This window comes from Canis lupus, chromosome 20 (assembly GCF_048164855.1).
Source record: "Canis lupus baileyi chromosome 20, mCanLup2.hap1, whole genome shotgun sequence".
Lineage (NCBI taxonomy): Eukaryota > Metazoa > Chordata > Mammalia > Carnivora > Canidae > Canis > Canis lupus.
The window spans coordinates 22,156,270-22,178,378 of NC_132857.1; the positions used below are offsets into that span (position 1 = coordinate 22,156,270).

Consider the following 22,109-nt stretch of genomic DNA (forward strand, 5'->3'; position numbering starts at 1 on the left):
GAAAAAGGAAAAGAATGGGAATATAAATAAAATTTATATCCACAGCTCAAACCCAGTAACTCAGTTGAGAAATAAGGAGTACTAGAATAAATGGAATTCACCTAAATCTTAACAGAATAATATAGGCCTCAGAGAGACACTGTGGAGCAGGTAGGTATAAAAGCATAATTGATTCTCCTCATGAGACTCTCTTCTGAGCATTCTCAACTGCCATATTTGTGAATGAGAAGAGCTTCCTAAATGTGTGGACTTGGCCCCGCTCTCCAGTATGTGTATTGGCATGGTTTATGAGATTACATAAACTTATGAGAATATACAATATGAAAATGCATCACTATTTCCATGCTACCCATCCTAAGAGATCTTGGTATGACGTCAACAATGTCTTCAGTCAAATTAGTATCTGTTGAGTGTTAATTATTTACTAAGCATTTCACTAGGCCCTAGGGGTTTGGTGATGAGCCAAAATAGACAGGAGTCTTGCCTTCCTAGACTTCACAAGTGAATGGGAGGAGCCAAGAGTAAAATTATCACTGAAATCTATCATTTAAAATCATAGTGTGCGTGATAAAGGAAGAGTACAAGGAACAAAGGAAAGGGTTCTGATCAAAGTTTCAGGTCTGGGACCTCATTGAGAATGCATGAGTTGAAAAAAAATTTTTAAAAAAGAAGAATATAAGTTTAACTAGGTGAATGTTTGCAAGAATGTTCCAAGACAGAGGTATCAGCATGCTCAAAATCCCTGGGTGACGGGCACTGAGGGGGGCACTTGACGGGATGAGCACTGGGTGTTATTCTGTATGTTGGTAAATTGAACACCAATAAAAATAAATTTATTATAAAAAAGTATAAAATAGGAAGTATAAAAAAATAAGGCCTTTGATAAAGCAGATATTTTGAGAATGTGAAAGTAGACCAGCATGCTTGTATTCAGAGAGCTTGCATTAAGAGCAGCATGGTGAAAGATCGTGTGTCCTTTTGTCAGCAAAGAAGCAGTAACTGGTAAAAACTGATGGGATTGAACACAAGGGGCCTCCAGCTAAGGAAGACCAAAGGGTCTCTATGAGTAGGCTCTCCCTGGAGGGTCCTAGAAGAGTAGATCTAGGAAGACAAAAGCTGTCCTCTTTTCTAACTTATGGACATACCCATTTAGCAGAGAGCCACTGCAGATATGTAGTTCTCACAAGCTGCCCATACAGAAAATCCATTCTAACTTTATTCCAGGGAGAACCTTCTGGCACAAACAGACTAGAATAATAAAATAAGGCCTTTGATTCTTCAAACACAATATTTTGGGGTGAATATGATAAAATAAATCTGGATTTGGCAGGGTCTGAGCATGGCTATTTTACTCTGAGATTAGAGTACCGTGAGCATTTCCCTCCTTCCCCAACTGGTATGCCATCAGCAGTTGCAAGAGACTGGACTGAATGAAGGACAAACCAGACCCTAAACCAAACACAAAAAGAGATGCATCAGTGAGATTTGAGGAGGAAAAAAGTGCCATATGGAACAAAACAAAAATAAAAAATGAACACAATGGGAATCATCAGAGGAGAGAGAAGACCCAAGGCCGGGGGATTTCCCCTTTAGATAACAGAAAGGGTTTTCCCAGGACTCACAACCACTGCTTCTCAAGGTGTGGTCCTTGAACCAGCAGCAACTGCATCCCTGGGGAACTTGTCAGTTCCATGAAGTCTCAGACCCTATCCCAATCTTATTAAATCAGAAACCCTGGGGGTTGTACCCAGCAATCTGATGCATGCAATAGCTTGAGAACCACTGTTCTAGATATAAAGTCTTACTACCCTTGAAGACCAATAATAGGTTGAAACTGTAACACATTACCATCTGCTGTGGATTCTGTGTTGGGTGGAATAATAATGCAAATCTAAAATAAAAGTCATTTATTTCTGGATTCCATTTGCCTGGCTAACCAGTTGTCAGGAAAAACATTAACTTATACATCATGCCTCTTTTTCATGACAAGTTCTGAGTTTCAAAATGTATCTGCTTATTTGGCATATGTAGCACATATTTTATGTTAGATTTATAAGCATCACATGAGAGGCAAAATAATAATATGTAATAGGTGAATTACTGTTCCTCTGAAAATATTTTTGTTTGGTAATTCCATTTGGCACAGAAAGGATTCTACTTGAATTTAAAAGGCAATCAGATAACTATGAGGAAGGTTAAATAATTGAATGAAATTATTAGAAAATTCTAAAGTGTACTCCTATTATTAATATTTCAGAATTTACTTGCACAAAGTCTGTCTGCCTATATCATTCTGATAAGTAATGGATCATGAACACACATGTGCAGATTCCTGGAGCTAAATCTCCTACTTCAAAGAAGACTCGGTGACCTTTTCTAAATGGTTTAGTGGCTCTATACCAGGATAGCAGGAGATCAGAACTTAAATCCAACAGGATATTATTGATATTAGAGTGAAGAAAAAAATAGAAAGGTTCATTCAGAAATCTGGGACTTGATCTACTCTCTTCCTTGGGTAAAATATAACTTTGATGAAATTTTTTTTAACTTTGATGAAATTTATATCTATTAATCACTAAGAAGCAAGACTTGCTACCAATTAGTCAGACAAATCTCATGCAAATCTCACTGAACGACAGTACCAATCCAAATCCTTCAAGTGTGGTTTCAGGATTTCCAAGTCACATGACCTGGGTTTCCATATCACAGTTTCCTACTTATATCACCTTAAGAAATTACTTAACGTCTCAGTCTTTTTCCTCTCTTATCTTCAAAATGGGTAAAGCATCACTACCTACCATGTAAGACTTTTGTGAATATGAAGTGACATAATACATGTGAAGTGTCCACCACTGAGTTCATTAAATGCTTTTATTATCATTGCAGTAATAACAAATTTAATATTTTATTTTGGAAATGAAACTCATGCAATTACATAGTGCTAAAATTAGTCCTTGGCAACCCAACGGTAAGGGACTTATCTAAGCAGTACTACCTAAATACCTTTGACATGTGATTCATAGCTCATTTTCAAGTTTAACACATCGATTTGGTACAAGGACTATCATGGATTTGCATGGTAATATTATATGAGATGGATTTAGGCAAGCCATTGGGGATAATCCAAGCAAGTTACCAGCAGCTGATAGATGATTTCTGCACATGAAGCTGTGTTTGCTCTGGTCTTCCTGCCTGCTGGTAGCAGAAAAATATCATATTAACTTTATCCTTCTGGTGTCCACCTGGCCCTCCACTCCTAGAGCTTGAGTTCCAGTGATGACACCCTTTGATCTTTCCACTTTTAATGTCCATCTGCTGCGTGACTTTCCCTTCCAGCCTGAAGCACAGATCTATGAGAAAGAACAACTCCTTGTTTAACATGAAAAACTGATTATTTCTACTAAATAATGTTTAAAAATAGACATGGTCTAATACTTTCAATAGATCTGGAGAAGATTCACTAAAACTTCAAAAATCTATTTGTTCTCTTGCCGATGCTTGACCCATCAAGAAAAATGAAGCAGTATACTCCTCCATTTGTCACTGCCTATGCTTTTAAAATAAAAATAAATTTAGAATGCCACAATTAATCCCCAGGTCTCAATATTTTTTTAAACAGGGGAAAAAGAGATGACTTGTGGATTTGGAATAAGAGCGGTTATGTAAAAATAGAGTTAGAAGGAAAACTGAAAATATGTGAATGACCAGATAAAAGAGTAATGAGAAAAAGTGTTTCTGATGGCTCTCCTTCTCAATTCAGCCAAAGGGGAAAAGCAGTTTGTGGTGGTAAATATTGCAGGCAGGATAGCAGCGTGTGTAGCTACGCACATCGGGCATGCAGGGGTCCAAGTGGAATTTGCCATCACTCCAAGAAACCATCAGATGTTGTCTTTTTAAATGGAGAATGGTGTGAGGACTAGTGGAATTTGGTGTTAGATGTCAAGCGTACAACATGTTCATTTAACTCAGGGTTGCAGTCAGAGTCACTGCTTGACATCTTTTTGAGTTAATTTTACTCAATAAAAATGTTTCATGAAGATGAGACAAAAACCAATTTCTTGCTCTCCCTTCAGAATCCTTGCAGGGAACAATTGGGGGGAAAAAAGGCTGTTTCTAGTATACACTGCTGAAAAACTTATTTAACTTTAGTTACAGAGAGAGCAATGCTTTTTTGATTTGAAAGCAATAAAAAGAGTATCAGAAAGAGTATTGATCACAGATTTATTTTTACTTTTTATTTTTTTCTTAGTTATTTTTAAAGCAGACGCCCAAGAACCAATTTATTTTTGACACAAACACAGGCCATTCTTGGCAACAGTTAGTGTCTTCTGGCTTTTTTAATCCCATTTTGGGTAACTGCTGTCCCCCCTCCTCTCAAATTTCATGGCACCTACCTTTAATTCCGTTCTCAGAGACTTCTACTGTTAGATATACTTAGTTTTATAACCTTGAATCCCTGCAGGGAGAAAATATAGTAACAAAAACAACTACAATAATGAACATTTGTTGTCATTGTAGGAAGCTCGGTAACTGTGTGTTAGCAACTTGAAAATATCTCTTTAATTTTTCCTCCTTCATACATTAAATCAGAGTCCTGCTTATTGGATGCTTGTGGGGTCACTTGCTCTTGGTTTTCAAGAAAATCAGGAATGAACAAAAAAATCTCTGATAGCTGAGAATTTGATTAAGATTATTGACAGCTCTCCGTGTGGCATGAGTAGGACTGTGCATACTTGCATCTGAACTCCCAGAAGCTATGTGCCATATATGCCAAGTTCCCTTGCCTTTCTGAGACTTTTTTTTTCACTAGGCTGAAGGGACATCTCCATGAGTCTTCTTGTGTGGTCTTGTGGTTTGATAGTGACATGGACACTGTGCTTTCTCTCTGAAGACTGTCAGCCCTTTTAACATTGAACTACATGTCTGTGGTTCTGCTAAGGATTACATTGGTCACCTTTTCCCCCCTAAAAACAGAAATTGATTCTTAACCACAGTGGTGTGTATGTGTGTATGTGTGTGTGCCTGTATATGTGTGCTTAAGGGATATTTAGAAATGTGTAAACTCTGGAAAAAGTTTTCTATCCTGTCAATACCATTTATCTTCATTTCTATTCTAATTATTTCTTCTTTAAAAAATAACCTTATTGGGCATTTCCTCTAACTTAAGAAAGTGATTTGTGTCCATTATTAAAAATCTGACATTTACACGCACACAGAAAACCTCAATTACTGCAATTAAATTTTAATGTTAATTACTAATTACTAATGCTAAATTTTACATTACTCAGATATTTTATTTAAGGAGGTATGTATATGTATTTATATATTCTTATATGTCACTAATACTGCCCTTCAAAATTATTTCATGTGTAAATTCATCATGTTATACTGATATATTAATGCAATATTTTATCAAAGTTATACATGTACATGGTTTTAAAAAGCTATTTCCAATGCTTGTAAAAAAAGAAAAAAAAACATGAATTTATGCTATTCTTGATTTTCTAGTAAATATCATTTACTGACTTCCTACAGTGGAAAGATAGATACAATCAGCTACACACACACACACACCCCTATCTACTCTATCCAAACTTTAAATACAATTACATTATAATTTTTGGTGGCTCTCTTAAGACTATGTAAATATTTTCACTGTTTGGGATGCCAAACAGGGTTGGCATCTGTGATTGAGCATCTGCCTTTGTCTCAGAGAGTGATTCCAAGGGTGCCAGAAATGTGTCTCACATCAGGCTCCCTGCATAGAGTCTGCTTCTCCCTCTGCCTCTGTCTCTGCCTCTATCTGTGTTTCTTGTGAATTAATAAATAAAATATTTAAAACATATTTTCACCATTGTATAATGCAGAATATTATGTTAACATTTCCTATCTTGTTCAATTTCTTGTTGTTATATCCATTGTAGATAAGGGTAATAATAATCACTTCCTTTCTCACTTACTTAGTTTCTATGTTTTTATCACTAATTTATCACCAAAAATGTTATAATTATAATCTTCTTTTTACTGAGGGAAGTGAATGTTAATCTCGATAAAATTGAGGTTCAAGTAAAACTTTTATGAGGTCTGTGGCTGAGTTCCTGGGCCTCGCAGTAGTACATCAAGGTACTGGCAGTATCCTCTAGTATTTGGGTTATCCATTCATCTTTAGTCTTTGTCCGTGGAGATCTGCTACACTATCATTCCTCATTCCTCTCTGCATGACCTCTTCAGGTCCAATGAATCATTTACTCTGCCACTTTTATTCTGAGGCACTGAGAGTCATTCTTCTGCTTTGATCCACACTGGGACCCTCAAAAAGTTGTGAAAGGCTGTCCATTCTTTTATTTTTCTGGACATGTTTTGCATCTAGAACCTATCTAGGGTCACTTATTGAAGTGATCACATGGTTGTTCTTCTTTATCCTATTAAGGTGGTGAAATTCAATGATTAATATTTATTTTTATGATTAATATTTAAATTCAAAGCCAATCTTGAATTCCTAGGATAAGCCCTACTTGGAAATATTGTATTTTTGATTTACTAATTTGATTTACTAATTTTTTGCTAAGAATGTTTGCATCTGTATTCATGAAGTACATTGGTCTGTAATTCTATTATTTGGAATATATTTATCTGATTTGGCCTGTACTTCTATTATTTGTAATATATTTATCTGATTTGGCATCTTAAGGTTTAAGTATAAGTCAGTTGAAAAATATACTCTCTTCTATTTCTTGAAGAGCACATTCAAGATTGGTAGGGTTCCTTTCACGTACATTTGATTGAATTCACCAGTGAAATCATTTAGACTTGAAATTTTGGGGGGAGAAAAACCTAAATAACAAATTTAATATTTTTTTGCAATATATGAGACTCTTCCTATTTTCTATTTCTTCCGTATTGATTTTGTTCATTTGCATCTTTCATACGATTTTTCCATTTTGGGTATGTTGCAAAATTCATTACTCTAAAGTTGTTCATAATATTCCCTTACCTTTTTTAATGATTAAAAAGATCCCTTACTTATTCTGGATATTAGTAATATTTTTATTTTGAAATTTAACAGTTACATTATTTTTCAAAGAACGAACTTTGATTTATTGATTTTCTCTGTCTATTTTTTTTGTTTTATTGATAGCTGCCTTCAATGTTATTTTCTTTTTTGCACTTATTTTTGGGTTTAAATTGCCAGAGTTTTATTTGTCTTTTACTTCTTAAGATAGAAATACATACAATTATTTTACACTGTCATTCTTTCAACATAACCATTTGAAATTACAACTTTTTAAAAATATTGCTTTAGGGGATCCCTGGGTGGTGCAGCAGTTTGGCACCTGCCTTTGGCTCAGGGCGTGATCCTGGAGACCCGGGATCGAATCCCACGTCGGGCTCCCGGTGCATGGAGCCTGCTTCTCTCTCTGTCTGTGTCTCTGCCTCTCTCTCTCTCTCTGTGACTATCGTAAATAAATAAATAAAATTAAAAAAAAATATTGCTTTAGCTGTATCTCATATATTTTGTTAAATGCTTTCATTATCATTTAGCAATCATTAGTTCAAAATATGTTCTAATTACTCGTAAGATTTCTTTGTTGCATGGGTTCTTCAGAAATGTGTTGTTTAAACATATTTGGAGATTTTATAGATAATTTATTGTTTTTAGTTTCTAATTAATTACATTGTAGGTGGAAGTCATATTCTTCCATTCTTTGAAATGTACTGAGACATGTTTATAAGCTATAATATGGTCTGTCTTGGTGAATGCTCCTTGTTTATTTGGGAATGCTACAATAAGTACCTATCTATAGTCTATGAATATCAATTAGGTAAAATTCATTGATAGCAATTTTCAAATCTATTTCTATGCCATTATCTTTGCTGTATTCTATGGTTTAGAAGCAAATCACACACATATTCAAAGAAAAGAGTTCACACAGGGTGTGAGACCAAGGGGACAAGAATCATAGGACTACTTTAGGAGTCTGTTTACCACAATCTAAATTTAAATATTTTTCTTGTAAATATTACATGTTTGGTTTTGTGTTTTTATTAAGCCTAGAAATCTCTACCTTTTAGCCCATTTATATTTAATGTAATTTCTTTCTTTCTTTCTTTCTTTCTTTCTTTCTTTCTTTCTTTCTTTCTTTCTTTTTCTTCCATTCCTAGAATCATTTAGGTGAATCAAGGAACTTTTTTTTGTATTTAGTTTTATGTGTCATGTTGACTTTTATTTTTTTTAAATTTTATTTATTTATTCATGAGATACACAGAGACAGGTAAAGACACAGACAGAGGGAGAAGCAGGCTCCATGCAGGGAACCTGACGTGGGACTTGATCCTGGGTCTCTAGGATCACGCCCCGGGCCAAAGGCAGTGCTAAACCACTGAGCCATCTTGGCTGCCCACAATATATATTTTTAACTTATAACAGATTACCTTCAAATAATATAGTATTTAGAGTTCAAATAATATATTCTGTATTATATATAGTCATATATAATGTACCATATATTATATACTGTATTATATACTTCAAATTATATACTACTTTTATATTATCACACAACCATTGTAAGAATTTTATAAGTTTATTACATTTCCTTTCCTATACTTTTTTCCTGTCCTATATTTTAATTCTATGTACCCAAAATCATTCACAAATGCAGTTCCTTCATCACAACCACAGATTTCAAATGGCATTTTTGAAATGCTGCTTTGCATTCTGTGAGAATTAGTGTACCTTGAAAGATTTTTTTTTTCAGATTTCTTGCCTAGCCCTCTTCTTTCTGCAGGCTGCTATATTTCCCTTGTGAAATATATTGTGTACCTCATGGAGCAATGTTTTATTTCCCTGCTCTATTTCCAATCATTGAAAAACAAATTCTATTTGTTTGACCTTATTCTTTATGCCTACAATAGCCTCCATACCTACAACAAACCTATCACTGGAAATTCAACATACTTAGTTTTAATGAGCGAATATAGACAGATGGTTCTTGGGCAGTTATTTAGATGTCATACGAATTATTTCTTATTTAATGTACAATCATATTCCAAATGTTATCAGTAGTGTACATGCCCCCAAATGGGCATATACATATAATGACATTGGTTCTCTTTTGTTCTTGAATCTGTTTCAGATTCCAGAAAATAGAAATGTGAAAAGGACTCTATCGTCTCCATTTTGCAAAAGAATTGTGTAGAATAGAAGTAGAAACCGGCCGGCTGTTTTAATATTGATTATCTACACCCAGCTGTAATTTTTGCATCTCCTCTTGAGCCTGACCTAGTTGTCCCCAGGTATCGCTCTGCTGGTGAAAGAGGACACGTCTCTTAGATCAGGGCTGTTACATAGTGAAATAATCACCAACAGATGGTGATAATCTGTTAACAGTCTAATGGAGATCCCTGAAGATATGCTGGGAAATGAAGTTTTCACTAAGGACACTTGCTACTAAAGTACAAAGTGAATAAACGGAAGATCTGGTACAGCTGGAAGGGAAGCTGCTTCTGATTAGAGGAGAGGAATACACAGCCAGTTTAAGTTCCAGTGGCAAAAATCACTCTACATCAATTTCTGTATCTACGCTTGACTTTTAGCCTTGTTGACTATTCGATCATTTACCCCACTGTTTCCTGAGCATTGGATGTAGTTAGTAACAGCTGTTGGGTCAAAGACACCTAACACATGTGGACACATAGGCCTTAGCCTATCTAAGAGAATTCATGTTCTGTACTTTTGGAGCAAGGGTCAGGACTGCTCAGATTTATTTCTTTGCTCATTCTTTTTTGTAATATTTTATTTATTTATTCATGACAGACATAGAGAGAGAGAGGCAGAGACACAGGCAGAGGGAAAAGCAGGCTCCATGCAGGGAGACTGACATGGGACTTGATCCCGGATCTCCAGGATCACACCCTGGGCGGAAGACGGGTCTAACCCTCTGGGCTACCGCGACTGCCTTTCTTTGCTCATTCTTATGGTAAGATATATAACGTGGGTGTTATTAAGGTATGGGAGATGTTTAAAGAGGCTTTTTATTTGTGTGATTGAACTTAGCTACTATCTGTTACAAACATTAGTAAATGTCACTTAATTAAAAACATCATGAACTAAAAATGGTGTATATAAACTTGCTACTCAAAGTATAGTCTGTAGACCCACATTGTCAGCACTCTCCAAGAATTCATTAAAAATGCAGAATTTCAGCCCGACCTCTGACTAACTAGATTGAAATCTGCATATTTTCAAGATTTGCAGTCATGGTTGCCTGGGTGGCTCAGTGAGTGAGGGTCTGCCTTTGGCTCAAGGTGTGATCCTGCAGTCCTGGGATGGAGTCCCACATCGTGCTCCCTGCATGGAGCCTACTTCACCCTCTGCCTCTGTCTCTGCCTCTCTCTCTCTGCGTCTCTCATGAATAAACGAATAAAAAAAAGTTCTGTGGTCACACCTATTCACATTAAATTTTGAGAAGCCTAGGTGGGGCAAGATGGCGGAAGAGTAGGGTCCCCAAGTCACCTGTTCCCACCAAATTACATAGATAACCTTCAAATCATCCTGAAAACCTATGAATTCAGCCTGAGATTTAAAGAGAGAACAGCTGGAATGCTACAGTGAGAAGAGTACACGCTTCTATCAAGGTAGGAAGAAGGGGCACTTGATGGGATGAGCACTGGGTGTTATTCTGTATGTTGGCAAATTGAATACCAACAAAAAATAAATTTACTATTTGAAAAAAAGGTAGGAAGATGGGGGAACAAAAAAATAAACAAAAGGCGTCCAAGGGGTGGGGCCCCCACGAGGAGCCCGACTAAGGCTGGGATGGGTGCCCCCAGGACCAGAAGGCCCCAGGAAAGCCCCGTCCTGGAGGAGCAGGAGCTTCACCAATCTTCCTGGACTGAAAGGAGCTCGCAGGGAGTTGGAGAAGGATCCCAGGAGGGGCAGGGATACCCTCAGGCTCTCAGGGACACTAACAGAGCACCTGAGCCCCCGGGAGAGCACCCACACCCCTGGCTGAGCTCCCTAAACGGCTGCAGCGTGTGCCTGGCTGGACCCGGGAGCAGCTCAGAGGGGCTCGGTCAGAGGCTGCCAGCGGAGGGGGCTGCGGGCCAGGAGCGCAATTCCCACAGCACAGGCCTGGGAGCCTATGGTGCCGAGGACATGGCGCAGGATCCGGCACTCCCCCCCCCCCCCGGAATAGGCAAAGGCTGGGAGGGCCTAGGACAGCGAGGATGCTCCTGCCGCCGGGTGGTGCCAAGCTGGGCAGATCAGCATCCACGCCCCGAGAGCCTCCAGGACCCTGGAGACTGAGAGCTCTGGAGTTTCTGCTGGAGCTGACTCCAGGGCTCCAGAGCTGGCTGCCGCCGCTGCTGCTGTTCCTCCTGGGGCCTCATGGGGTAAACAACCCCCACTGAGCCTCACAGTGGCCTCACCAGATAAACAGCTTAAACATCTTTCACTGAGCCCTTGTACGAGGCAGGGGACTGAGCAGCTCCCCCAAGTGCTAACACCTGAAAATCAGCACAGCAGGCCCCTCCCCCAGAAGACCAGGTAGAGAGACAGGGGAAAAACAGATTATTGACCAAGCAGCACTGGAAAGTTCCAGGGGAAGTTGAGGGATTTACAGCATACAGAATCAGAGGATACTCCCCCTTGATTTTTGTTTTTTGATTTCTGTTTGCTTCCTGCCCCCTTTTTATCCTTTTTTTTCTTTTCTTCTCTTTTTTCTCTTTTTCTTTTCTTCTTTATCTTCTCTCTTTTTCTCCTTTTCCCAATACAACTTGTATTTGACCACTCTGCACTGAGCAAAATGACTAGAAGAAAAACCTCACCTCAAAAGAAAGAATCAGAAACAGTCCTCTCTCCCACAGAGTTACAAAATTTGGATTACAATTCAATGTCAGAATGCCAATTCAGAAGCACCATTATAAAGCTACAGGTGGTTCTAGAAGAAGCATAAAGGACTCAAGAGACTTCATGACTGCAGAATTTAGATCTAATCCGGCAGAAATTAAAAATAAATTAAATCAGATGCAATCCAAATTAAGGTCCTAATGACAAGGGTTAACAAGGTGGAAGAACGAGTGACTGACATAGAAAACAAGTTGATGACAAAGAGGGAAGCTGAGGAAAAAAGAGACAAACAAAAACAAAAGACAAAAAAATCTATCATGAGGATAGATTAAGGGAAATAAGTGACAGCCTAAGGAAGAAAAATATACATTTGTTTGGGGTTCCCGAGGGCGCCAAAAGGGACCGAGGTCCAGAATATGTATTTGAACAAATCATAGCTGAAAAAAGAGAGAGGCAGAGACAGAGGCAGAGGAAGAAGCAGTCTCCATGCAGGGAACCTGATGTGGGATTCGATCCTGGGTCTCTAGGATCACGCCTGGGCCAAAGGCAGCAGGAAACCACTGAGCAACCTGGCTGCACACAATATATATTTTTAACTTATAACAGATTACCTTCAAATAATATACTATTTAGAGTTCAAATAATATATTCTGTATTATATATAGTCACATATAATGTGCCATATATTATATACTGTATTATATACTTCAAATTATATACTACTTTTATATTATCTCACAACCACTTTAAGAATTTTGTTTATTACATTTCCTTTCCTATACTTTTTGTTTTTCTTGTCCTATATTTTAATTCTATGTACCCAAAATCTTTCACAAATGCAGTTCCTTCATCACAACCACAGATTTCAAATGGCATTTTTGAAATGCTGCTTTGCATTCTGTGAGAATTAGTGTCCCGTGAAAGATTTTTTTCAGATTTCTTGCCTTTCCTTCTTCTTTCTGCACACTCCTATATTTCACTTGTGAAATATCTTGTGCACCTCGTGGAGGAATGTTTTATTTCCCTGCTCTATTTCCAATCATTGAAAAACAAATTCTATTTGTTTGACCTTAAGAGAACATTGGGGGGGGGGGTTCATGACTCCTTTGTATCTGGAACTTCCAGGAATTTCAGTCTCTCAATCTGGTTCTTACACTTCTGTTAGAAGTTCTACTAGTTTCTCCATACTCTCACTTATGATTGACTTCTCTGATTTTATTTTTGCATGTCTAACGATGATTTAAGCTGTTGTCCTCTCTTTTTTTAAAAAAAGAGTTGATTGCTTTCTGGAAATCAGCACAATTAGCTTTCTTTGCATCCCAAACTAGCTGATAATTTAGCAATATGTCTTATTTTGTGGATTATCTCATTTTGCATTTTAGGATGTGAGCAATTGTCTCTTGGGACTTTCTCTATCTTAAATGGAAAAAAAAAAGAAGTCCAAAAACAGACTTTTTGAGTAAAATAAAGCCAGAACTTTTTTTCCTTAATCTACATTCATCCTTATTATAATTTCCCATGGACAAAACCAAGGAAGTAAAAGCAACATGTATTAATGTTTCAAAAGTATTATTCTAGAAAATGCTTTTTTCTAATTTGTAAAGTCTTTTTAGAGAATATAAACTTTACAATTATTTCAATGAAAAAGAAAATTTCTGGACTTGTTATAAAGAAGACAAGTGGTAGCAAGTACAATTTAGATTTCTGAGAGATTGTGTCAAAACACTAAAAATGTGACATTGTTTTTTTTCAATTAATAAAGTCAATAAAGGTTTTTTCAGCTAATAAAGTCACAAACCAGAGTTCCTGGGGTCAGTCAGTTAAGCGTCTACCTTTGGCTCAGGTCATGATCCCAGGGTCCTGGGAGGGAGCCCATATCAGGCTCCCTGCTCAGTGGAATGTCTGCTTTTCCTGCACCTCCCCCCTGCTTTCTCACTCTCTCTCAAATAAATAAATCTTAAAAAAATAGTCACAAACAGTGCTTAGTAAGAATATGTATATTTCTTATAAAAAGTCTTAATAAAGTATGTGAAATATCTGTTTAATAATTACATTGACTAAGCTGAGAAATATTTATCTGAACATTTGGTTTTTAATACTTCACTGAATAACCAGAGGAAAAATAACTATGTCCCTAAATATATATAATAATTCCTCCCATTTCAAGAAAGGAAACTAATATTTCCTTTTGAGCTATGTTCACATAAGTTGAATGACTGAAAAAAAAAGTTGAATGACTGGATTTTTTTTATACTTTAAGCTATGATGGCTCCCATATGTGATTCTTTGTTACTTGCATGGGTGATAAGCCATGAAGATCACTGCAGTTAAAAATAATATCATATAATATAGCAAATATTATTTGGACTCATTTTGTAATTATTAAAGACCACTGATGATTTAACACATAAAGAAATTGAGCCTGAAAACTGCCTACCTCCCATAAATTCATTTCGCTTTTTAACTCTATTTTACTATTGTCATCATTCAGAACAAAATCAGACTCTAATTTTTATATGTTGAAGAAAACTTGAAGCAAAGTAAAGTTTGGGACAATTACTTTTTAGATTATGTTTGGTATCCATTTATTTTATTTTATTTTATTTTATTTTGGAGAAAAAGAACATCTAATTTCTCATGTGATAAAATTTAAATATATATTTTCCACTCCATTTCTTGTTTTTTAAGATTTTACTTATTTATTTGAAAGAGAGAGAACATGAGAAGGGGAAGGAGCAGAGGAAGAAAACTTCCCACTGAGCATTGAGCTTGACAAGGGACTTGATCCCAGGACCCTGAGATCATGATCTGAGCCAAAGTCAGCCACTTAACCCATGGAGCCATTCAGGCACCCCTCACTACTCCCTTTCTAATGACTTCACATTGAACAACAATTATCTTAAGATTAGAAATTAGAAACAACGTGTTTCAAAGGATGCTTATATTTTTCTACTAATTCAAAGAGAAAAGTAAATGTAAAAATATTCAGGGCAAATCACTATTTTCTTCTGATATCTGGAGGCTCTTTCACACCAAAAAGTGGCACTCAAAAATGCCTCAAGGAAAGAGTATCCACTATTATCATTATAATAGCATTCCAAAAGGAACACGAGATTCGTGTGCCTAAGCAACCTCAGTAAATGAGCTCCATTAATTCATTTCATCCTGTTTATAGAAAAATTTACTTAAGAAATCTTTCACTTCCCTGAAAATGTTTATTCTCGCTTTAATTTTGTCATTTTGCAAGCCTAAGGTAAAGAAACATTTCAAACTATAATGTTAGTTCTACTTCTTAGAAGTCTCATATATGAATTTTTCAGTTATAATCAGATTGAAATATGCTCATATTCTGCTCTACATATAGCCTTATGTATGACTTATGTATAGGTTATGTACATGTGTATGTATATGTATATGTAGAGCTTATGTAGCCTTATGTATAGCTTCCTTTTCCTTGCCCACTCTGAATCATGGGCTGTAAAGACAGCTATGTGGCCACATTCTCTCAAAACTTCAACTTCTCTGATATGCTTACCAACAAACAGTGTAGTGGATGGCTGCTATACCTCTAAAGAATTCACCTAAATGTTTGCCAAACATAGTTTTTCTCTTCACGGATAGTCCATTATCACTTTCAGGAACCACACCAATAGGTAGTAATCTTCTTTTCCCTGATAATTCATTTCATTTTATTTTTTTCTTAAGGATTCATTTATTTTAGAGACAGAATGGGGGAGAGGCAGAGGGAGAGAGAGAGAATCCTAAGCAGACTTCCTGTTAAGCGGGCAGAGCCCAACGCAGGGTGGAGTCTAATGCAGGGCTCCACATGGGGCTCAGTCTCATGAACCCGAGATCACGACCTGAGCTGAAACCAAGAGTCAGTCACTTAATGGATTAAGCCTTCCAGGCACTCCTGATAATCCTTTTCATTTTAATAACTATATTGTCTGATATTAATGTAGCTGCTACAATTTCTTTTAGTTAATATTTACATATATGTATATCTATCTATCATCTATCTATCTTTGTTCAGTCTTTCCCTTTTCAAAACATCTGTTTTTATCTTAAAAGGGTATCTTAGAAATGACATATAGCTATATTTTTTCCCAATATGCAGTTGACCTTTGAACAACACAGGTTTGGCCTGCACATGTCCACCTACAGAATTTTTTATATAAATACAGTATAATACAATAAATGTATTTCCTCTTCCTTATAATTTTTTAAATAGCATTTTCTTTTCTCTAGCTTACTTTATTGTAAGAATATAGTCTATAATACAAGTACCATACAGAATAGAGGTTTATTAACTATGTAATCAGTAAGGCTTCCAGTCAACAGTGCACTATTCATACTTAACAGTTTGAGGGAGTCAAAAGTTAAACCTGGATTTTGACTGCAAGGGGGTTGCTGCCCTAACCTCTAATGTGTTTAATGGGCAACTGTGTATCTCAATTTACCTGATGAGTTTGGTCCATTTACATTTATTATTTCTATTGACATTTATTATTTCTAATATATTTGGAATTAAATCTAGCCCCTTTTGTGCTTTCTTTGTTCTATTTTCTTGTGCACTTCATCTCTTTCTTCTTGCTTTTTCATATTAAATGCTTCAGTGCTGTTTTGTCTGTACTCTTTTAGACTGTACTCAGTCTTGAAATTTTAACAATACACATTTCATTTACTAAAATCAAAAATTAATCAATGTCTCTACTCTTTTTCTAAAGAAATAAGAAGCACTTTAATTCCAGTCACCTTCCTTCAATGTGCATGTTAATTGCTTTTAAACATTTTAATTGTATAGAGATTTAACTGCATCCTTTCTTGGATGTTATTATTTTTGCTGTATATAGCAAATTTTGTTCATATTTACTCTACATTTGATTCTTTAATCACCATTCTTTATAGGACTTCATATTTTCTCTGGGTTTGTTTTCTGTGTTCTTGAAGTAAATAACAAGCATCTCTGCGTTTGTTCATATGAAAAATGTCTATGTTATCCTTGATCTTGAAATGTCATTTAGTTGGCTATAAATTATAAATCTATATTTTTCAATCTCAGCAGAGATCAGATTTTTATTATTTTTTATTACTTCAAATTATTTGTTTATTTACTTTGTCAATTGACTTTTTTTTTGTCAATTGACTTTTTCACTAAGATATAGACCCTGAAAGTTTCTAAATTTCATGTGGTAGTCTAAGTTTCATTCTCTACCATATTTTTTCTCCCCTTCCCAAATATGGGCATTGAAACTAAAACTTGAGGTGTGAAGTATCTGTAGTATATCCTGGCTTCATTCTATCGTGTCATTTTGGTTCAGTTCACTTTTCAGTTCTGGCTTCTGTGGGTTAACTCTACATATTGTGAGCACAGTCTTGCATTTTAAAAATGTTTTATCTCCTTCAGAATATTTAGTGATTTTAATGGGATGATTTTTTTCATGCAATAAATGTTATATTGCCTGTTTCAAAACCATTTTAATGTTTACCTCTTTCTTATTTCCTCTGTTATTAAGCTTGGATTCCATAACCCATAATGATGACCACTCCTTGCACACACCCTTGATTTCTTTGCTCCCCTTTCCTTCCATCATGCTGGAGTGGCAAAACCACAGACTCAGTTACACAAATCCCATCTGCTTCATAGGCATTATATTGTGCTGGGTGGGGTGTGCTTTAAATTTAAGACAGCAAACCTTAAGTAATTCACCAGTGCTGCATAATCTTTCTACCTTTCTACAGCCAATTGTTTGTTCTATTCTCTAGGAAGACACATTCATGCATTTTTTAAATTGCCATCAACACAGAGTTAGTGACTCTACCTCTTCTTTCATTGAACAAAAAGACAGCAAAAAAAGAGAAACAAAACAAAAACAAGACAAAACAAAACCAAAAACACAATGACTTCATCTTTCCCATCACCATATCTTCTGATGTTCCTCCATCTTTGGCTTTCCACACTGTCTTCCCCTCCATCAGAGTGGCACAGGGACCTGTGTGTGCTCCTGTCATGTAACAATTCTTTCTTTAGGGATCCCTGGGTGGCGCAGCGGTTTGGCACCTGCCTTTGGCCCGGGGCGCTATCCTGGAGACCCGGGATCGAATCCCACGTCGGGCTCCCGGTGCATGGAGCCTGTTTCTCCCTCTGCCTGTGTCTCTGCCTCTCTCTGTGTGTGACTATCATAAATAAATAAAAAAATTAAAAATTAAAAACAATTCTTTCTTTATACATTGGATCCATCTCCCTCACATGCTCAAAGCCTGCTCCTGCAATCATCTCTCTCCCACAGCAGTAATAGTCTCTTTTCCCTTTCCCAACAGCATATAAAGAAATTGTGATAGTTCTCTGCTTAATGTCACTGTGACAACTCCCTAGCATAGCATTGTTAAATGAGATACAGAGCCATAGGGTATACTGAGACATGAACATGTCCCACAGTTCCTGGCCTCAGACATCTGTGAGTAGTGAAGGAGGAACAAAGTCTGAAAATCTTAAATAATGTTTGTTTTTTCTTTTTTTAATTTTTGAAATAATTACAGACTTGCAGAAAAGAATAATCTTTTCAAATATGGAACTGAGACAATTGGATATCCACAAAATAAAAACAACTATTTTTAGAAAGGAGCTTAGTTCCTTATTCATTGAGCTATCTTGGTACCTTCATTGCAAATCAATTGATATTATGTGTAAGAATTTGTTTTGGACTTTCAGTTACATTTCATTGATCTGTATGGCCATACTATACTCCCATACTGTAATTACTATGACTTTATGGTAAGTTTTAAAATTGGATAATATAGGGTACCTGGTGGGCAGCCCCGGTGGCCCAGCAGTTTAGGGCTGCCTTCAGCCCAAGGCGTGATCCTGGAGAGCCAGGATCGAGTCCCATGTCAGGCTCCCTACATGGATCCTGCTTCTCTCTCTGCCTGTATCTCTGCCTCTCTGTGTGTCTGTCATGAATAAATAAATAAAATCTTTCAAAAATATGGAGTACCTGGTGGCTCAGTGGGTTAAGCATCTGCCTTCAACTCAGGTCATGATCCTGGGGTCCTGGGATCCAGCCCTGGGTGGGTCTCCCTGCTCATTGGGGAGTCTGCTTCTCCATCTCTTCCCTGCTTGTGCTATCTCACTCACTATCTCTCTCTTTTATATCTCATATAAAGTCTTAAAAAATAAAAGTGAGTTGTGTAAGTCCTCCAATTCTGTTATTTTTTTCGTTTATATTTCCAGACATATTAGAATCAGTATGTCCATTTTGACAACAAAATCTGCTAACATTTTGATAGTGTTTATATTAAACTTACACACAAAATCAGGTAGAATTGCCATCTTTATAATATTGAGTATTCCAATTCATGAATAAATATTATTTCTTTATCTATTTTGATATTCTTTATCTCCACAATGTTTTGTAGTTTTTTTGTTGTTGTTTTGTAGTTTTGAGTATAAAAGTGCTACACTTCTTTTGTTATACCCATCCCTAAGTTCTTGCAGATGGTATTGTAAATGGAATTATTTTCTTAAGTTTATTTTAAGGTTTTTCATTCTAGCATATAGAAATAAAATAATTTTTGTATGTTGATCATGCATCCTGGAGCCTTGCTATATCTATTTCTTTTTTGTTAATTCCTCAAAAGTTTCACTAATAGGATCAAGTTATCTGCAAATAAAGTTTTTCTTCTCTCTTGTCCTTAATTTCTTTTTTCTTTTTCCTTTCTTTTCATCATTTTCCTCTTTTCTTCCTATTTTTTTAAAGTTCTTTTCTTACCCTTCTGATTTTATTATATTTTTATTTTATATTTTAAAATATTTTATTTATTCACGAGAGAGAGAGAGACAGAGACAGAGACAGAGAGAGGCAGAGACACAGGCAGAGGGAGAAGCAGGCTCCATGCAGGGAGCCCGACGTGCGACTCGATTCCTGGTCTCCAGGATCACGCCCTGGGCTGCAGGCGGCGCTAAACCACTGAGCCACCCAGGCTGACCTTCTTCCTATCTTTTTTAATTGCACTACTTGTGTTTGAATCCTGGCTTCACCACAACTAAGAATTTGTGGTAAGGTTCCTTTATCTCTTGGACTCTCAACTTCTCCATCTGTAATATGAGGTCAGTTAGTATCTACCTTAAGGTGTTGTTTTGCAGATCAAATGGTTAAACACACATAAAATGTTAGAATAGTATGTATGGCATTCTGTACCTTCTCAACAAATAGTAGTTGCTATTATTTAACTGCAGACAAGTTTTAGTTGTGTCTATAGTCAATAAGAATTACTTTTCTGAATTCTTTGAAATGCCTCTGGCATCAGTGCTATAATCTTCAGGTTAGCCATGCTCACCACTTCTCTGAGGATATCCTTCAGGCTTCAGCCTACTGCCACAGTAGGTATATCTGAGACCAATGTTTTTTTCAGCTATACCTATTATATCCATCATCTCAGAAAAAGTCAACAGAAACTGCTAGCCAAATGGAATTTTTTTCAAATATAATTTCTTAAGAATATTTCTAGTGTATAATGATTTAAAAAATCTTTTCTAAATGAAGAAAGTCTGTGAATAAACTTTGAGAAGAAAAAACTTGAAGTTTGCCTAGAACATTCAATAAATTTTGATTCTTCATAATAGCAATAAAATCAACACATTAAAAATACAAATGCATTGCACAGATTATGGAAAAGAATGGACATTACATGATGGTATATTAATTGATGTTTGCATATATTTACTTAAGAAGTCTTAATTTTAGTGAGGAAGAAAAAATCTAAGATTATACCAAAAATTTGGCTCAGTTTTTTTAAAAAAATTAGTTAATTTCATGTACATATACATATATATGTAAAATTATTTCATGTTGTTTGTAAATAACATAAGACCATAGCACTTATTGCAATTTTGAAAATTCATTAAAAGTGTTCATTTATGCCCAACAATGATGTTACAGTGAGTTTTAATCAATTGTGTATACATAGTTTATTTTCTAAGAATTAAGTGTTACCTGATGTCTATTGAGTGAAAGAAAGCTTATAAGATAGGGTTTGGCTCATTGTCTTCTTTTGAAGAAAACCCACTTAACTGAAATATAACACCAATTATGTAATTTTGCACAATTGAGACACTGGGAAACACTGCATACTAAAGCCCACTGCAAAGATTGACAAAGTTCATTAGCATATGAAAAATAAATTTCCTTGGCAAAATGATTGCATTATGTATATGTTTAAAAAAAGAGTAGATTTTCTTGTTGAAATGTCTGGAAATATAATTGTGGATCATATTGTTTTAAGTGGCCATCTACTCTGCTGGATCATGCAGCTCATCTCTGGCTTGAAATACTTCACAAAATTAGTAACTGAGTCTGGATTCCTGCTATGACTTGCTGAACATAAGTTCAAACATAACTGTTGAAATTGACTAATAGGAACTACTAATCATATAGTAAAGTGAGCTCAGCTCAAGTAAACAAATATACATAGTTACCAAAAAAATAGTTACTAAAGCAGTGTAGCTGATGTATTTCCCACTCTTCCTGTTTCCATAAAGAGAGGAAATTTTCCAATCTCTTTCTTGGAGGAAAAACATGTGAAAGGAATCTATTCAGCTTCTCCCTGCTTTCTTGTTCATTTTTCACCAAGAGAGGAAGAATGGTTTATCTCTTTGATCAGTTTGAAAGAAAAAGCTGAGCATGCTCAGCGAAGCCCAATCCACAGTCCCCTCATGTCTCTGATCTGCCTGCTTGCAGATGTGATTAACTCCTTTTAGGGCTGATGCATATACAAACCGCATTACTGCAAAAAACTGCCAGCAGTATCTGGAGGCCTTCCGTAGACAGCACGTAGGGACAATAAACAACAACTATGTGACTCCCTGTGGCTAATCTTGGCCTGTCCTGGTAGGTGCAACATTGAGAGAAGGAGACACAGCTTCTAAATAAAAATAGTTAATAAATATAAGGATAATCATATCAGAACCCATGCCTTCTGATTCTACTGATTTCCACTTCATTGTATGCATGGTCTGTTTTCCTGAATGTATTCAAATTGTGTCTAACTTCTAATGATTCTTGCATAAAAACGAGTGGAACACTAGGAAAGCTCCTAATGTTCTGTGTACATAGATTATATGAACCAAAATCAGAGATAATCTTGCATGGCATAAATCCATAATGAATAACTGTTCTAGCAGCAGAAAGTATACAGAAGTACACTTGATAGATGCCAAGTACTATGTAAATGTAAGACATTTTTTGTTGTTATTCATTGT

The 22,109-nt window shown here is 36.1% G+C and overlaps 1 long non-coding RNA gene across 4 annotated transcripts in view; it reads left to right on the plus strand.

The window, feature by feature from the left end:
- Positions 1-10,206, plus strand: part of LOC140611747 (uncharacterized) — a 184,041-nt gene extending 173,835 nt beyond the window's left edge. For all 4 annotated transcript variants that reach the window (XR_012012885.1, XR_012012889.1, XR_012012887.1 and 1 more), the window contains one exon: positions 9,138-10,206. This is a non-coding gene — a long non-coding RNA (uncharacterized lncRNA). The remainder of the gene's footprint in view (positions 1-9,137) is intronic.
- Positions 10,207-22,109: the final 11,903 nt, after the last annotated feature.